Below are 18564 nucleotides of genomic sequence, written 5' to 3' on the forward strand. Positions count from 1 at the left end.
CATGGAACAATGTCAGGAAACAGACTTTATGTATGTTTAATAATAAAGGTTCTATGTGCTTCTTGAAATTTTTGATATTTTTGTTTAAAAACATGAATAACATTCTTGTAAAAGTAAGACCCTTCGGCTGCTTCCTTGTTTTCACTCGGGGTCACCACAGCAGATCCAAGATGGACCTGCATGCTGGCACAAGTTTGATGTCGGATGCCCTTCCTGACGCAACTCCACATTACATGGAGAAATGTGCCAGTGAACCTGCCACACTGAAATTTGAACCGGGAACCTTCCACACAAAAACCAAGCGCACTAACCACTTGGTAATGGTGCCGTCATAAAAATACTGTAATAGAGATATAAATTGTGAAATGCTTATGCAACTAGGCACTGTTATGACCATTTTACATATTTGAATTTACATATAAATAAATTGACAAATTTTATGATGCAAGCCAAGAATGAGGTTCCCCTCTTTAACAGACCAGCAGCCGCCACTGATGTATAACGAGAAGGTCATGGCATGGGTTCAGTTTCCACATGTGACCTTTCTGTGTGGAGTTTGGATGTTCTCCCCATGTTTGCATGGGTTCCCTCCAGGTTGCTCCGGCTTCCTCCCACATCCAAAGACATGCAGGTTAGGTGAACTGGAAACTTTAAATTGTCCATAGGTGTGCGTGCAGGTGCGAATGTGTTTGTTTGTCTCTATGTGGCCCTCCAACAAACTGGCGTCGTGTCCAGGGTATACTCTACCTTGCACTCTATGACTGCTGGGATAGGCTCTAGACTCCTGTGACCCTTAATTGGACTAAGTGGTTGAAGATGAGTGTGTGTGTATATGTATATTTATTTATTTTCTATACCTGCTTATTCTAATTAATGGTCACGGGGGAGAGCTGGAGGTTATTACAACAGTCACCCCTAGACAGGCCACTAGTCTATCACAGGGCAGACTTATATAGACAAACACATTTAATATGTGAGTGGGCATCATGGTCATATCACACAACACTGGGTGACTCAGACCTTTCAATTTCAATTTATTTTCATTTATATAGTGCCAGATCACAACAAAGTTGCCTCAAGACACTTCACACAAGTAAGGTCTGACCTTACTAACCCCTAGAACAAGCACACAGGTGACAGTGGTGAGGAAAAAAACTCCCTCTGATGATTTGAGGAAGAAACCTCAAGCAGACCAGATTTGGACCGAGCTACCGACAATTTACAAAACCAATATACAGGAAATGTTGCCGGTGCACAGGACGGGAGGGCCACAGAAACAGACACTACACCCATCTCTGGATGGAGCCGCACCTCAAACAAAGAGAAAAAAAAAAATCAGGCACTGGAAAGACAAAATCAGTATAATTTGTCAGCATTAAGCAACAAGAAAAAGAGAAGAAATACTAAGGTGATCGCCGGCCACTAGCCTTAAGCTTCACTAAAAGACCCAGAATTTAGATAAAGTTGAAGCCGCGGCCCGCTGTGTTTCCTAATAAAATGAATTTAAAAGAGTAAAAAGCATAGAAACATACTGTGCCAGTGTGCTAGCCATACGAAAGGGAAAATAAGTGCATCTTAAGTCTGGACTTGAAAGTCTCTACAGAATCTGATTGTTTTATTGATGCAGGGAGATCATTCCACAGAAAAGGGGCACAATAAGAGAAAGCTCTGTGACCTGCAGACTTTTTATTCACCCTAGGGACACAATGTAGTCCTGCACCCTGAGAACGCAGAGCTCGGGCCGGTACGTAGGGTTTAATGAAGTCAGCTAAGTAGGGAGATGCCAGTCCTTGAACAATTTTATAGTCTAGTAGCAGAACCTTAAAATCTGATCAGGAAGCCAGTGAAGGGATGCCAAAATGGGTGTAATGTGGTCAAACTTTCTTTTAAGTGTCAAAAGTCTGGCAGCAGCATTTTGAACCAGTTGGAGACCCCTAATGCTGGCCTGTGGTAAACCAGAAAATAGAACATTGCAGTAGTCCAAACTAAAAGAAACAAATACATGAATCAGGGTCTCAGCATCAGCCATAGACAGCATGGGACGAATCTTCGAATATATTTAGCAGGTGGACATTTGTAGCCTAAAATTTTCTGGGTGACTCCCAGTGACCTAAATGTCAAAGGTGATGATGGATGAAACTAGAATTTCCAAAAGTATTTCTGGGTTTTCTGTAATCCTGCAATTCTGACATGTATTGGTTAAAAAGTGAAAGTATGGGTGCGAGTGACTGAAACAGGATTTTCCATGTTGTAGGATGAGTTACTGTAAGATGACAGTTGGGACAGACAAGAAGTCCTAAATGTTACTGTAGAAAAAGGAACATAAAACAAACAGGGTGTTTGTGTGATCATGAAGCCAAATTAGCAGCATGAAGAAAATGAAACACTTGACATGGTTGTTTGTCTATCGGCTGCTCTCGGGGCCTCAGGTCACAACAGATCAAGTACAGATCTGCAGTGGAATTTGGCATGTTTTACTCCTGATACCCTTCCTGACACAGTTCCAACTGTACATGGACAAACACACACACCCGGTGTTCCCAAGCTGTCAAATGAAACACTTGACACTAAAAGCATGAAACACAAAAAGGCAGAGAGATTCAACAATCACTTGCTGCAGCACCTGGTCCAAAAATCCTTCCAGGCGAAAAGACCCAGTCCCAAAATATAGCCATGTCCATAAGTATTTGGACAGTGACAATTTTTTGTCATTTTACTTCTGTAAACTGAAACAATCAAGATGTGCTTGTTTCAGCATTAATAGAAGGGGTTTTACAAAAAATCCACATTAACCATTTATAGCTACAAATATAACTGAACAAACTAAATATAAGGACAAGTGTTTGTACAAATCATCACTTTTACAGCCGCTTTTCTTGAGACAAGGAATGAACACATGAACATTTCCAAGTCAGTGAATTTGTCTCGGACTTCATTTACACCAATCATTAAAATATACAATTAGAATAGTACTGTATGGTTAATCTTTCTGGCATCATCAGTTCCCAAAAAGTCGCCATGCAAGGAGACGACTGAGGGAAGCCACCAAGACCTTCAGAGTTGTTCTGGACTCATGACTCGTCTGAAGAACACTGGCTGTAAAAGTGTTGTTTTGTACTGACAAGAATCCTTACATAAATTTGTCTAACTCCTTATGGCTGACGACAGAGGAGCGGTTTATAAAAAGTCTAAACTACAAGCTCATCGTTTCATTTCAACTCCAGTGTGATGTTGTATAGAAACAAACGCACAAAAATTGTGTCAGTGCCCAAATACTAGAGGTGGGCGATACCGGGAATTTTCCTTATGGCCGACGACAGAGGAGTGGTTTATAAAAAGTCTAAACTACAAGCTCATCGTTTCATTTCAACTCCAGTGTGATGTATAGAAACAAACGCAGAAAAATTGTCTCAGTGCCCAAATACTAGAGGTGGGCGATACCGGGAATTTTGGTATTGATCCGATACCAAGTAAATACAGGCCCAGTATCGCCGATGACGATACTTTTTCATATTTAAGCTTCATAGATCCAAAGGATCCAAAAGACCTAGGATAGAATTTCGCCAAACATTGTACGTGACAACAAAATACTTTATCGCAATCAACATTTTTGTTTAAAAAAAATATCACTCAACACAACTTCAAACAAAATCTGAGGTAGAGGGCTGACAAACCACAATACAAGGGTGCGCTGCTCCGTGTTGTGCTCTTACAGACAGAGTAGACTTTGATGAATCTGTGTGCGCAGCAGTCAGTGCGTGCGGGAGAGGAAAAATACGAGGATTGTTCAATATCAATACCAGCATTGGTATCGATATTAGGATCGATCCGCCCACCTCTACCAAATACTTATGAACCTGACTGCAAAAAAACAAACAAACAAAAAAAAAACATCACTGAACATTTAGTGCTGGAAAGTTGATGATCAGTTCCTGTAATATTTGTTCCACTGTTTTGTTAATTTAGCCAAAATGGAACCAGAATCTCCTGTTGGGAAAGTGAATGCACGGACCCACGTTAGGGGGTGTAAATGAACGGTCAATAGGAGTATGAACAAATAACAATTTATTATGCAAAGTGCAAACAAAGGTCAAAATATGCTTAGTCCAATTCACAACAAAATGGTGACACGTGGGCAGGCCCGAGGGTAGAAGACACCTATCCAGAGAAGAGCCGGAGCCCATGAAGCCCCACCGCCAACCGGAGGCCTGCAATACACCAGAGCCGCCAAGACCTGACTCCCCCAGGTGGCCACTGTCTGAGGCTGCTGGCAGGAGCAAAAAAAAAAAAAAAAAAACAGGTTAGGATGGGTGAGTGTTTACCCAGCAAACAGTCAGCAATTCAGTTATCCTCTTGGAGGAATAAACCCAGATACTCCCAGAGTGCAGAGGAAAAACTGGAGGAAGTGCAGTGTCAAAGTTATACTCAGTAAGTCAGAAGTGAGGAGTGGAGAAGCCAACTCCTCCAACTTCCACAAACTCGGCTACAAGTATAAGTCACAACTGCAAAGACTTCAGTTACAATGAATGTGTGAATGGCACAAAACGGCTGAGATAGTTTACCTGTAAGGTAAGCTGATAACTTGGTAGAGTTATCGTGTCCTTCCCAGGCTTTTATGGAGAAGATGATGGGAAACAGCTGCCAGCCTAACGGTGCACCTGGTAGAATGAAAAAAGGCCAGTGCGCCCTCCAGAGCCCAAAAGATGCCAATATGGCAGGGCAGCATCTGGTGGTGGGCCAGCAATACCTCCTCTCAGCGGCCCACATAACAGGACCCCCCCTCAACGGGCGCCTCCTGGCGCCCAACCCGGCTTGTCGGGGTGTTCCCTGTAGAAATCCGCCAGGAGGGCGGGATCCAAAATGAAGCTCCTCTTCACCCAGGATCGTTCTTCTGGACCATAACCCTCCCAGTCTACCAGGTATTGGTACCCCCGACCCCTCCGACATACATCAAGGAGCTTCTTGACTGTCCATGCGGGTTCTCCGTCGATGACATGAGCAGGAGGCGGCACCGGTCCGGGGGTGCAGAGGTCAGACGTGTGGTACGGCTTGATCCGGGAGACATGAAAAACCGGGTGTATCCGCAGTGAAGCTGGGAGTTGGAGCTTCACTGCAGCTGGGCTGATCACCTTGAGGATCTTGAAGGGTCTGATGTAACGGTCAGTCATCTTCGGGGAGTCTGTTTGCAGAGGGATGTTTTTGGTTGATAGCCAAACCTCCAGCCCGGGCTGATAAGCTGGGGCCGGGGATAGTCAGCAGTCTGCATGGTCCTTAGCCTGCGTCCAGGCCTTCAGGAGAGCAGAACGGGCCTTCTTCCACACCCAATGGCATCTCCTGAGGTGGGCCTGGACCAAGGGCACCTCGACCGCTCCCTTGACAGCCGGAAACAACGGGGGTTGGTACCCTAAACAGACCTTGAACGGGGAGAGGCCGGTAGATGAGACTTGGCTATTGTGTGCATACTCGATCCAGGCCAGATGTTGACTCCAGGCCGTCGGGTGCGCAGAGCTGACACATCTCAACGCTTGCTCCAGGTCCTGGTTGGCCCGCTCTGCTTGACTGTTAGTTTGAGGGTGGTACCCGGACGACAGGTTCACCGTGGCCCCCAGCTCTCTACAGAAGCTCCTCCAGACCTGCGAGGAGAACTGAGGACCATGGTCAGATACTATGTCAGTCGGGATACCATGCAGACGCACGACGTGGTAGACCAGGAGGTCTGTAGTCTCCTGGGCTGTCGGGAGCTTCGGGAGGGCCACAAAGTGGGCCGCCTTGGAGAACCGGTCCAGTATCGTCATGATGACCGTCTTTCCCTGGGACGCAGGGAGACCCGTGACGAAATCCACTCCAATGTGGGACCAGGGGCGACGAGGCACAGGCAATGGCTGGAGGAGTCCCTTCTCCAGCTGGTGTGAAGCCTTACCCCTGGCGCAGGTGGTACAAGCCCGGATGTAGTCCCTGGTGTCGGCTTCGACTGACCGCCACCAGAACCGCTGCCGGACCACTGCCACGGTTCTTCACACCCCTGGATGGCAGGAGAGCTTGCAACCATGACAGAAGTCCAACATGGCAGTCTAAGCGTCTGGTGGCACATACAGCCTGTTGGGAGGACCACCTCCGGGATCCGGATGTCGGGTCAGGGCCTCCCTGACCACACCCTCCACATCCCATGTGAGGGCTGCGATGATAGTGGATTCCGGTAAGATGGTGTCCGGTGGGTCCAACAGCCTTGCTCCAACTTCCTCTTCGTGCACCCGGGACAGGGCGTCAGACCGGATGTTCTTTGTCCCGGGGCGGTAGGTGATCTTGAAGTTGAAGCGTCCGAAAAAAAAGTGACCATCGGGCTTGCCTGGGGTTCAGACCCTACAAATGGGACCACAGCTCCCTCCAACAGATGTCTCCACTCCTCAAGGGCCTCTTACCGCCAGGAGTTCCCGATTGCCAATGTCATAGTTCCGTTCTGTGGGGGTTAACCTGCGGGAGTAGTAAGCACAGGGGTGGAGAACACAATCGGACTCCCTGCTCTGGGACAGCACGGCTCCTATCCCTGAGTCAGAGGCATCCACTTCAACAATAAACTGGTGGTTAGGACCGGGCTGCACCAGAATGGGTGCAGTCGAAAACCAGTGTTTCAACTCCCTAAACGCGGCTTTGCACCGATCCGACCAGGTGAAGGGGACTTTTGTGGAGGTTAGGGCCGTAAGGGGGCCGACTACCTGACTATAGCCCTTAATGAACCTCCTGTAGAAATTGGCGAACCCTAGGAACTGTTGCAGCTTCCTACGATTTACCGGTTGGGGCCAATCTCTCACTGCAGCTACCTTAGCCGGATCGGGTGCGACGGAGTTGGATGAGATAATGAACCCCAGGAAGGACAGAGGTGCGGTGGAACTCGCACTTCTCGGCCTTCACAAACAGCCGGTTCTCCAATAACCGCTGAAGGACCTGGCGGACATGCTTAACATGAGTCTCAGGATCCTGGGAGAAGATGAGGATATCATCTAGATATACGAAGACGAATCGGTGCAGGAAATCCCGCAGAACGTCATTAACCAAAGCTTAAAACGTCGCGGGGTCATTGGTGAGGCCGAACGGCATGACCAGGTACTCTAAGGGGGTGTTAAATGCTGTCTTCCATTCGTCTCCCTTCTGTATCCGAACCAGATGGTAAGCATTCCTAAGATCCAGTTTTGTGAAAATTTTGGCTCTTTGAACACTGAATCCAATGGAGGTAACGGGTATCGGTTGCGAACCGTGATCTCGTTCAGCCCTCTATAATCAATGCATGGACGGAGACCGCCGTCCTTCTTGCCCACAAAAAAGAAACCTGTACCTAACGGGGATGAAGAATTTCGGATTAGCCCGGCAGCTAAAGAGTCCCGGATTGTTTCTGTGTAGGCTCTCAGTTGTCCAGGTGGTTTCCATAGTAGAGAAGCTTGAATCTTCGACTGGGTTGCTTGACGTGAGGACGTTTCGCTTCAAATCACAGAAGCTTCCTCAGCTAAAATTCTTGCTCTGGTAGTCTGACTTCTGTCTTGACTCTTGTAGAGAAGAATAAACCAGAAGCCAATAAAAGCTGGAGTTTTTAACGTAACCAGACCCCTCCTATTGAGAGGCCGACGGCTATAGGCTAGTGACTAAACAATAGCTCTAATTGGCACCTATTGTGCACTCTCCTAATGATGGGATGGAAGCCTCCCCTGATGGCTCTCTTGACGCCTCTCCTGATGACGTGAATGACTCATTACCATGAACAAAAGACTGAAACTGCTTTGACCTGAGTACCCCATTATAAACAGGGGACAAAGCGTGTCTGAGACCCGCCCCCCGGTTAAGGCTGGGTTTCAACTGTTTTACAAAGAATGCTTCCTTGACACCTCTCTCAAACCATTTCTTCTCTCTGGCTAAGATTTTAACTTCCTTGTCCTCAAACGTGTGGGTAGTGTCTTTCAGGTGGAGATGAACCTGTCAACCGTCAACCATTTAGCTTTCTTGGACTGTGATGTTACGATTGGAGAGAACAGGCAGCTCCAGACAGAGGCTTACAGAAAACCCACTCACACTGACCAATATCTGCTCTTTGGCTCCAACCACCCCCTTGAACACAAGCTAGGGGTGATCAGGACTCTTCAACACAGAGCCCTACAGGTGCCCACAACTGCAGAGGGAAGGGCTAAAGAACAACAACTTGTACGGAAAGCCCTCACAGTATGTGGGTACCCACGATGGTCCCTGGACAAAGTGCAGAAGTCCCAGAAAACAAAGAGACCAGATAGACAGGAGACAGAGACAAGAAGAAGAGGAGTGTCTTTCCCTTATTTAGCAGGAGTAGGGGAAAAACTACAGAGGATCTTCAGACAGCACAAAATCCCAGTTTACTTTAAACCGGTTAACACCTTGAGACAGAAATTAGTTCACCCTAAGGACAGGATCCCTAGTTACAAACAGAGCAATGTAGTGTATTATATCAGATGTCAGGAAAACTGTAATGAACACTACATAGGTGAGACTAAGCAACCTTTAAACAAGAGGCTATACCAGCACTGCAGAGAGGTCGCCAGTGGACCTCAGTCTGCAGTTCAACTCCACGTGAAAGACACTAACCACACGTTTGAGGACAAGGAAGTTAAAATCTTAGCCAGAGAGAAGAAATGGTTTGAGAGAAGTGTCAAGGAAGCATTCTTTGTAAAACAGTTGAAACCCAGCCTTAACCGGGGGCGGGTCTCAGACACGCTTCGTCCCCTGTTTACAATGGGGTACTCAGGTCAAAGCAGTTTCAGTCTTTTGTTCATGGTAATGAGTCATTCACGTCATCAGGAGAGTCATCAAGGGAGCCATCAGGGGAGGCTTCCATCCCATCATTAGGAGAGTGCACAATAGGTGCTAATTAGAGCTATTGTTTAGTCACTAGCCTATAGCAGTCGGCCTCTAGGTAGGAGGGGTCTGGTTAGGTTAAAAACTCCAGCTTTTGTTGGCTTCTGGTTTATTCTTCTCTACAAGAGTCAAGACAGAAGTCAGACTACCAGAGCAAGAATTTTAGCTGAGGAAGCTTCTGTGATTTGAAGCGAAACGTGCTCACGTCAAGCAACCCAGTCCAGTCGAAGATTCAAGCTTCTCTACTAAAGAGTCCCGGATGTAGGTCTCCATTGATTCACGTTCAGGACATGAGAGGTTGTACAGCCTGCTGGACGGATACTCAGCGCCTGGAACCAAATCAATGGCACAATCATACGGTCGGTGCGGGGGCAGGGTGAGTGCCAGATCCTTGCTGAAGACGTCAGCAAGGTCATGATACTCAGCCGGCACCTCCGTGAGATTTGGGGGAACTCTGACCTCCTTAACTTCATCACCAGGTGGCACCGAGGAGCTTAAGCACTCCCGGTGGCAGGTTTCGCTCCATTGAGCCACAACCCCAGACGGCCAATCAATCCAGGGATTGTGCTTTATCATCCATGGATAACCCAAAATAACTCTGGAGGTAGAAGGTGTTACATAAAACAATCTCCTCCCTGTGATTACCAGAGACAACCAAGGTTAAAGGCTGTGTCTGGTGTGTTATTTCTGGTAGTAGGGTGCCATCTAGTGCCCGCACCTTCAATGGTGAAGGAACGGCCACCAGAGGGAGCCCCACAGCCTTAGGCCACCTACTATCCAGTAGGTTCCCTTCCGATCCTGTGTCCATCAGTGCTGAAGCGGTAAGGGTTAAATCCCCAGAGAGGATTGTGACTGGGAGTCATGCGCATTTCCGTGGAATGAAATCAATTTTATTTATATAGCGCCAAATCACAACAAACATTTGCCCCAAGGCGCTTTATATTGTAAGGCAAAAGCCATACAATAATTACAGATAAACCCCAATGGTCAAACGACCCCCTATGAGCAAGCACTTGGCGACAGTGGGAAGGAAATTCTCCCTTTTAACAGGAAGAATCCTCCAGCAGAACCAGGCTCAGGGAGGGGCAGTCTTCTGCTGGGACTGGTTGGGGCTGAGGGGAGAGAATTAGGAAAATGACATGCTGTGGAAGAGAGCAGAGATCAGTCACCAATGATTAAAAGCAGAGTGGTGCATATACAGCAAAAAGAGGTGAATAAAAAGAAACACTGTGTGCATCATGGGAAACCCCCCAGCAGTCTAAGTGTATAGCAGCATAACTAAGGGATGGTTAAGGGTCACCCGATCCAGCCCTAACTATAAGCTTTTTCAAAAAGGAAAGTTTTAAGCTTAATCTTAAAAGTAGAGAGGGTGTCTGTCTCCCTAATCCGAATTGGGAGCTGGTTCCACAGGAGAGGAGCCTGAAAGCTGAAGGCTCTGCCTCCCATTCTAGTCTTACAAACCCTAGGAACTACAAGTAAGCCTGCAGTCTGAGAGCGAAGTGCTCTATTGGGGTGATATGGTACTAAGAGGTCCCTAAGATAAGATGGGACCTGATTATTCAAAACCTTATAAGTAAGAAGAAGAATTTTAAATTCTGTTCTGGAATTAACAGGGAGCCAATGAAGAGAGGCCAATATGGGTGAAATATGCTCTCTCCTTCCAGTCCCTGTCAGCACTCTAGCTGCAGTATTTTGAATTAACTGAAGGCTTTTCAGGGAACTTTTAGGACAACCTGATAATAATGAATTACAGTAGTCCAGCCTAGAAGAAATAAATGCATGAATGTTTCTCCATTCAATGATTTTATCTCATATTGAATATTGCATCACAAGTTGGTCTCTCAACACAGTCACCAATTTGAAATTAATTGAATCTCTGTACAAAAAATCTGTTAAAGTTTTTGACCGAAAACCTAATTCTTTTCATGTATGTAATATTTTAAACAAGTACAATCTTTTCAATTTTGAAAATTGTATAAATTTTAAGTATGTATGCTTCATTTATAAAGTGCTACATGGACTAGCCCCACCTCAAGTGTCTACCTTGTTTAAACCTAAGATTTCAAGTGGCCTGAGAACCAGGGCCTCCTCCAGAGGAGACTGTGAGGTCCCCCACAGGAGAACAACTTTTGGACAGAACTCTCTCTCTGTGAGGGCCACTAACATCTGGAACAGTCGTGCTCTACACATACGGGAGAGCCCTACATTGATCAGGTTTAGAGCTCAACTCAAACTATGGCTGAAAACAAACCAGTCATGTGACCACTAGACTTTTAACATTCCCTTGTGTTGTTTATTTTGTATATTATATTTTCTTTCTTATGTATTTGCCTGCCTCGGGACTACGGATGAAAACTAGCTTTGTAGCTATAATCCGGCATATTTACATTTGTTTTTATACTGATGTTCATTAATGTGCATTGTCCCTATTCAAATAAATAAATAAATTAGCTTTTCAGCATCACTCTGAGACAAGACCTTTCTAATTTTAGAGATATTGCGCAAATGCAAAAAAGCAGTCCTACATATTTGCTTAATATGCGTATTGAAGGACATATCCTGATCAAAAATGACTCCAAGATTTCTCACCGTATTACTGGAGGTCAGGTAATGCCATCCAGAGTAAGGATCTGGTTAGACACCATGTTTCTAAGATTTGTGGGGCCAAGTACAATAACTTCAGTTTTATCTGAATTTAAAAGCAGGAAATTAGAGGTCATCCATGTCTTTATGTCTGAAAGACATTCCTACAGTTTAATTGGTGTGTGTCCTCTGGCTTCATGGATAGATAAAGCTGGGTATCATCTGCGTAACAATGAAAATTTAAGCAATGCTTTCTAATAACACTGACTAAGGGAAGCATGTATAAAGTGAATAAAATTGGTCCTAGCACAGAACCTTGTGGAACTCCATAATTAACCTTAGTCTGCGAAGAAGACTCCCCATTTACATGAACAAACTGTAATCTATTAGATAAATATGATTCAAACCACTGCAGTGCAGTGCCTTTAATACCTATGGCATGCTCTAATCTCTGTAATAAAATTTTATTGTCAACAGTATCAAAAGCTGCACTGAGGTCTAACAGGACAAGCACAGAGATGAGTCCATTGTCTGAGGCCATGAGAAGATCATTTGTAACCTTCACTAATGCTGTTTCTGTAATATGATGAATTCTAAAACCTGACTGAAACTCTTCAAATAGACCATTCCTCTGCAGATGATCAGTTAGCTGTTTTACAATTACCCTTTCAAGAATTTTTGAGAGAAAAGGAAGGTTGGAGATTGGCCTATAATTAGCTAAGATAGCTGGGTCAAGTGATGGCTTTTTAAGTAATGGTTTAATTACTGGCACCTTAAAAGCCTGTGGTACATAGCCAACTAATAAAGTTAGATTGATCATATTTAAGATCAAAGCATTAACTAATGGTAGGGATTCCTTGAGCAGCCTGGTAGGAATGGGGTCTAATAGACATGTTGATGGTTTGGAGGAAGTAACTAATGAAAATAACTCAGACAGAACAATCGGAGACAAAGAGTCTAGCCAAATACCAGCATTACTGAAGGCAGCCGAACATAAAGATATGTCTTTGGGATGGTTATGAATAATTTTTTTCTCTAATAGTTAAAATTTTATTAGCAAAGAAAGTCATGAAGTCATTACTAGTTAAAGTTAAAGGAATACTTGGCTCAATAGAGCTCTGACTCTGTCAGCCTGGCTACAGTGCAGAAAAGAAACCTGATGTTGTTCTTATTTTCTTCAATTAGTGATGAACAGTAAGATGTCCTAGCTTTACGGAGGGTGTTTTATAGAGCAACAGACTCTTTTTCCAGGCTAAATGAAGATCTTCTAAATTAGTGAGACACCATTTCCTCTCTAGCTTACGGGTTATCTGCTTTAAGCTGCGAGTTTGTGGGTTATACCACGGAGTCAAGCATTTCTGATTTAAGGCTCTCTTTTTCAGAGGAGCTACAGCATCCAAAGTTGTGCTCAATGAGGATGTAAAGCTATTGACGAGATAATCTCTCACTCAGAGTTTAGGTAGCTACTCTGCACTGTGTTGGTATAGGGCATTGAAGAACATAAAGAAGGAATCATATCCTTAAACCTAGCTACAGCACTTTCAGAAAGACTTCTACTGTAATGAAACTTATTCCCCACTGATGGGTAGTCCATTAAAGTAAATGTAATTAAGAAATGATCAGACAATAGGGGGTTTTCAGGGAATACTGTTAAGTCTTCAATTTCTATGCCATATGTCGGAACAAGATCTAAAGTACAGTTAAAATGGTGGGTGGGCTCATTTACATTTTGAGCGAAGCCAACTGAATCTACTAATAGATTAAATGCAGTGTTGAGGCTGTCATTCTCAGCATCTATGTGGATGTTAAAATCACCCACTATAATTATCTTATCTGAGCTAATCACTAAGTCAGACAAATGGTCTGAAAATTCACAGAGAAACTCACAGTAACGACCAGGTGGACGATAAATAATAAATAAAACTGGTTTGAGACTTCCAATTTGGATGGACAAGACTAAGAGTCAAACCTTCAAATGAATTAAAGCTCTGTTTGGGTCTTTGATTAATTAATAAGCTGGAGTGGAAGATTGCTGCTAATCCTCCTCCTCGACCCGTGCTTCAAGCATTCTGACAGTGTGACTCGGGGGTAATCATCCTGCTGTAACCAGGTTTCTGTAAGGCAGAATAAATCAATATGTTGATCAATTATTATATCATTTACTAACAGGGACTTAGAAGAGAGAGACCTAATGTTTAATAGACCACATTTAACTGTTTTAGTCTGTGGTGCAGTTGAAGGTGCTATATTATTTTTTCTTTTTGAATTTTTATGCTTAAATAGATTTTTACTGGTTATTGGTGGTCTAGGAGCAGGCACCGTCTCTACGGGGATGGGGTATTGGGGGGATGGCAGGGGGAGAGAAGCGTGTAAGACTACAACTCTGCTTCCTGGTCCCAATCCTGGATAGTCACGATTTGGAGGGTTTAATAAAATTGGCCAGATTTCTAGAGATGAGAGCTGCTCCATCCAAAGTGGGAGGGATGCCGTCTCTCCTAACAAGACCAGCTTTTCCCCAGAAGCTTTGCCAATTATCTATGAAGCCCACCTCATTTTTTGGACACCAAAGCAATTCAAGGAGAACATGCGGCTAAACATGTCACTCCCGGTCCGATTGGGGAGGGGCCCAGAGAAAACTACAGAGTCTGACATTGTTTTTGCAAAGTTACACACCGATTCAATTAATTTTAGTGACCTCCGATTGGCGTAACTGGGTGTCATTACTGCCGACGTGAATTACAATCTTACCAAATTTACGCTTAGCCTTAGCCAGCAGTTTCAAATTTCCTTCAATGTTGCCTGCTCTGGCCTCACAGTCACCCAGCCGGCCTGCTTTCCCGGCTGCTCGGGATCTGCTGGGGGACAGCTCACGGCGGCTAAGCTACCTTGGTCCGCACCAACTACAGGGGCCTTGCTAGCTGTAGGATTTTCCAAGGTGTGGAGCCGAGTCTCCAATTCACCCAGCCCGGCCTCCAAAGCTACGAACAAGCTACACTTATTATAAGTACCGTTACTGCTAAAGGAGGCCGAGGAATAACTAAACATTTCACACCCAGCGCAGAAAAGTGTGGGAGAGACAGGAGAAGCCTCCATGCTAAACCGGCTAAGAGCTAGTAGCTGCGCTAAGCTAGCAGATTCCTAAAAACACAAAGTGAATAATGTGTGAATAATTTAGGTGATTCAGCAGAGAGAGTGCTTTAATTAAGGCATGTGAAGATTACACTGAAATAAATCATTATCTAGATCAGTCTAACTACGCAGATTAAACAGCTAACAGATACAGCAAAACACCACTGTGCTCCAGAACAAGAAGTGATACAATACCGCAGTGAGAGCCAACCACCAGTAGAGGCGCTGAACCTGTGAGATTAGTATGGCTCACCCAGTCTCTTAGGGCGAGCGTTGGAGTTTTAACCGTTTGGGGCAGTTTTTCTGCACATGCTTACTCGAGCCACAGAAGAAAAAAAAAACACTCTCCATGGGCCAGCCTCCTCTGTCTATCCTTTGATTTTACTTTAGCCCTGCTCGTGTCCATAGCTTCGTCAGCAGGGGTAGCTGGTGCTACACGGAAAGCTCGAGATTTGGAGCGGAGAGAGGACGGTGCTGCTTCAGATCTGGAAGGGAGAGGGACGGCACACCCTTCGTCTCGCTCCCGCTTGTATTCTTCTAACAGATTGTCAAGACGAATAGTAAGTCCCTTCGGCTGCTCCCTTGTTTGCACTTGGGGTCGCCACAGCAAATCCAAGGTGGATCTGCATGTTGAATTGGCACAAGTTTTACGCCGGATGCCCTTCCTGACGCAACTCCACATTATATGGAGAAATGTGGCAGGGGTGGGATTTGAACCCGGAACCTTCTGAACTGAAACCAAGCGCATTAACCACTTGGCCACCACCCCTGCCTAGATCAATAAGCCTGTCTAAATCCCGCGGCTGACCCTTAGCCACCAGATGCTCCTTCAGGGCCGGAGACAGCCCATTTACAAAGGCGGTGCAGAGTGATACTGAATTCAGCCGGCCCTCACTGCCGCAACACAAAAGTCGATTGCGTAATCAGCAGCACTCCGTCGTCCCTGTCTCACTGACAGCAGCATATTTGAAGCAGACTCGCCTCTATTGGGATGATCGAACACCTGTCGAAATTCCCTAATAAACCCAGTATATGTTGAAAAGAGCCGAGAGTCCTGCTTCCAGAGCGCCGTAGCCCAGGCGCGAGCCTCGCCCAGAAGCAAATTAATCACATAAGCCACCCTGCTGTGGTCTGACGCGTACATCACGGGCCGTTGTGAGAAAACGAGCGCACACTGCATCAAGAAGTCTGCGCACGTTTCGACACAACCCCTGTACGGTTCCGGGGGGCTAATGTAAGCTTCGGGTGACGAGGGGGGAGACCTCTGAACAACCACTGGACCTTCTGTTAAGTGACAGATCCACAGGAGGAGGAGTGGCTGCAGCTGCGCCTGACACGCGCGTCTCAACCTGCGCGGTGAGAGCCTCCATTCTACGGCTGAGGTGAATGTTCTGCTCGGTTAACAAATCCAACCGAGCAGTGAGGTTGGTGAGAATGTGTTGCAGCTCACCCAGCGCACCTCCTGATGGAGCCTACGCACCTTGCATCTCCATTGATTGTTCAGTTGGTGGTGAAATGCCCCTCAGAGTCCATGGCGTGGCCGAGTTATCCTGTTGGGAAAGTGAATGCACGGACCCACGTTAGGGGGCGTAAATGAACGGTCAAAAGGAGTACGAACAAATAACAATTTATTATGCAAAGGGCAAACAAAGGTCAAAATATGCTTAGTCCATTTCACAACAAAATGGTGACACGTGGGCAGGCCCGAGGGTAGGAGTCACCTATCCAGAGAAGAGCCGGAACTCACGAAGCCCCACCGCCAACCGGAGGCCTGCAATACACCCGAGCCGCCAAGACCTGACTCCCCCAGGTGGCCACCGTCTGAGGCTGCTGGACCGGTACTGCTGGCAGGAGCAAAAAACAGGGTGGGTGAGTGTTCACCCAGCAAACTGTCAGCAACTCACAGTTATCCTCTTGGAGGAATAAACCCAGATACTCCCAGAGTGCAGAGGAAAAACTGGAGGACGTGCAGTGTCAAAGGTTATACTCAGTAAGTCAGAAGTGAGGAGTGGAGACGCCAACTCCTCCAACTTCCACAAACTCGGCTACAAGCTGCAAGTATAAATCACAACTGCAAAAACTTCAGTTACAATGAATGTGCGAACGGCACAAAACGGCTGAGATAGTTTACCTGTAAGGTAAGCTGATAACTCGGCAGAGTTATGGTGTCCTTCCCAGGCTTTTATGGAGATGATGATGATGGGAAAACAGCTGCCAGCCTAACGGTGCACCTGGTAGAACCAAAAAAGGCCAGTGCGCCCTCCAGAGCCCAAAAGATGCCAATATGGCAGGGCGCCATCTGGTGGTGGGCCAGCAGTACCTCCTTTCAGCCGCCCACATACCATCTCCGAGTTTAAAAATAAATGGAAAATGTTTGAGCAGTCACTTCTTTGCAGTTTCTGTTTCACATATTACTTGGATCAGCAGGAGAAGTTTGACAGTAATCGTATTGGGGGGGGTAATATATATGAGCTACTACAGCACCAGACAGTTCAGTGCTGAAGGCTGAACAGAGACGGTAAATGTGTTTTGTTGCTTTTAAAATCTGCTGATTGAAACAAAAAAGAAAAATAATAAGAGAGAACACTGTTCAGTCTGATTTCTCCAGCAGTTGTTTGAGAGGCGATTTGGGGCCCAGGATATCGCCGATGCTTCAGTCTCCCACTGGAGCTCTGCTGTTTCTTCTTTTAACCTGTTTTGATGCCTCTGTCTTTGGAGAGATCGGTGACTTCTCTCACTGCCTTCAGTTCTTCTACAAGAAGACTCCACCAAATGGTTTCAGTGCAGTCGGGTACCAGGCCATGTGTCAGCGCTACAGAAACCAGTACCACTTCGCCAACCTATATTACCGTCAGGCTCGTACACCTTTGTACTCTGCGTACATTCTCAGCACTGCACCTGGTAAACGGCCCAATGACACATGGATGTATGAACCACAGGTAAGGCTGTGTGCATAGGTGGCATGGGTGGCTGGAGCCACCCACCTCTGATCTGAGTAATTTCACACCACTTACATATGTACTTATTTCATTTATAAATTGCTTGAAGCGTACGTTGCTGTGATCACCATGGGCCCATATAACAATGTTAGCATTTTAGCACGATAGCTATAGAATGCATAATTTGATTTTGACAAGACTTGGTGGGCACAATAGACCTATGGATTGGAAGAAAGTACTTGATTTTGGTGAGGACCAGTCAACCATCAAGATCAGATATCAATGTCAAAATTTCAGCCCCATGCTATTAGCATAGGGCAACCAACATGTCTTGAAAATGTGTGAACCTTTGACTCACTGGGTGTAACTTTAATAAATGTTGGTTTCTCAGAATGCAAAATATGGAGAACCACATCCTACTTTTTCTGGGTCAGGCTAAAAACTTCTCAATCACCCCCTGTAAGACTAATAGTGTTCTTAAACATCTAATATTGTTACTTCTATCGATTTCATATAACGTGTGAATGATCAGACATGAATGTAGTAGCCACTTAAAATTTGCATTAAAATGTATATTTGCAATATTTAATACAAAGTGGGTAATAGTACCCGTAGACAGTCAGGACTACAGCAATCTGACATTTGTCCCCATTGACCTTTACCTTCATCTAAATGATTGTCAGTTGGTTGACCTTGCCAGGGCAATTGTGGAATCCCACTAAAAGTGGTCCAAATGAGACTGAAAATCAAATTACTTTACCATTGTCAAAATTAACTTTTTAAAGCCAGTTTTGGGTAAACATTGAAATGCATCTGCAGAGTCTATTGGGAATGTGTGCCCCGCTGACAAAGCCAGCCTTCCTAAATTTGTGCGCCCGTTCTTCCCCACGTTTGCAGCAGTGGGAAGAAATGACCCTCAGAGTAGTGAAGAGATTGTACCAGTGAATGGCAAGGCAAAGGCCCGGCTGAGGGGCTACGACGTGGCAGAGATGAGTTTGGATAAATTGGAGATCCTGTCACAAAGGCTGAACACAACGATCAG

This window comes from Thalassophryne amazonica, chromosome 11 (genome assembly GCF_902500255.1).
Source record: "Thalassophryne amazonica chromosome 11, fThaAma1.1, whole genome shotgun sequence".
Lineage (NCBI taxonomy): Eukaryota > Metazoa > Chordata > Actinopteri > Batrachoidiformes > Batrachoididae > Thalassophryne > Thalassophryne amazonica.